Source organism: Rutidosis leptorrhynchoides, chromosome 2 (genome assembly GCF_046630445.1).
Source record: "Rutidosis leptorrhynchoides isolate AG116_Rl617_1_P2 chromosome 2, CSIRO_AGI_Rlap_v1, whole genome shotgun sequence".
NCBI classification, from domain to species: Eukaryota; Viridiplantae; Streptophyta; class Magnoliopsida; order Asterales; family Asteraceae; genus Rutidosis; species Rutidosis leptorrhynchoides.
This window is the reverse complement of record NC_092334.1, coordinates 122663976-122665542: the sequence shown is the minus strand read 5'-3', so window position 1 is coordinate 122665542 and position 1567 is coordinate 122663976.

Below are 1567 nucleotides of genomic sequence, written 5' to 3'. Positions count from 1 at the left end.
TATTTAATTAGCCCAATTATAAGTAATTAGTGACTCATTAATAAGTAAGACAAATGCCCATTTATTAGAGGGAACATGCTAGCATTTTTGTCAAGTATTATCCTTAATATTGCATGGGATCCCAACATAAGCACCAACTTTAGACAACCATTAACCAAAAAGCAAAAAGTTGTCCCCCTTGTTCCCCCCATGTTCCCATGGTTTTGATACCCCACCCTCACCTCACCACCTATAAATACTAGCCTTATTCCATCCATTTTACACTTGCTCTCATTTGCATTTCACACACACTTACTCTCTTATTTCCTCTCTAGTCTTTCTCATTCTAAAACTTGTAAGTTTTTAATTTTTTCTTCTTCTTATTCCCTTCTCATTCACGTGATCATCATCATCATTAAAGGATCAAGCTCTTTAGCTTTTGATCTTGTTATATCTTGTAGATTCAAACTTGGATTTGAATCCTTCAAGAACATGGAAGATTCAATCTTTCTAGCTTTGAATCTTCACCTACTTTGTAGATCTAAATCTTTTAACTTTAATCTTGTTATTTTGTTATAAAGATCCAAACTTGTATTTGTAATCTTCATGTAACTTAAAGATCCAATCTTTATGCTTCAAGATCTTAAAGAACAACCAAGATGCAAGCTTTCTAGCTTGAATCTTCATATCTTTTGTTGGATCTAAGTTTTCTAACTTATGATCTCATTATTTTGTTATAAAGATCAAAACTTGTGTTTATGGTCTTCATGTAACTTAAAGATCTAAGCTTTATGCTTCAAGATCTTCAAGAACACCAAAGGTTTAAGCTTTCTAGTTTTAAAATCTTATAACTTGTGTGAAAGGGATCCAAGCTCTCTAGCTTAGGGTTTCATCACTTTATTTGACTTAGATTATGTTCATACTTGTTTGATTGAAGTAAAGTTTGTAGCTTTAGTTGTAAATGTATCTTGTAATTGTGTTAAGACTAAGGATATGATGTAATCTTGGTTCATCATCCATCTAAGACTCTTGAATTAGTTGTGTTCATACTTGGTCTTAACATATTGTGTGTTGATGGTAGAATCTTGGTCAAGGTGATGCTAACCCATCAACGAGTTGTACACTAGAAGCTACAAGCATCAAGGATGAGAACCGTGATGAGCATCAAGTACTAAGAACCCCACCGGAGCACCTTGCTTACTGTTTTCGGGATCTGATCAGCCTCCTGGGCCACTGGAAAAGTTGATTTTCAGATATTCTGGTTCGAGTAGATGACTTTTCGTTTAAGACTTGTCTCAATCCGAGTTACGGTTTGGAATTTATGGCCTTTTCAAAATCACTACACCCTTGTAACGTTGTGCTGAAAATTCTAACCTACTCGCACTTAAACCGTCGCCACGGTCAAACGAAGAAGATTTTGGTTCTAGAAATTGGTCAGAAAGTAGAGGACTCCCATACGGATCCATAGCCACTGATTACGTGTCTTTTTGATTTACGTAGAGGTCATAGCAGCTGATCCAAGTCAGCTTATTGTTTCAATCTCTACACTTGTTAAACCTACTTAGCTTTTACGATGATGAATGATGAT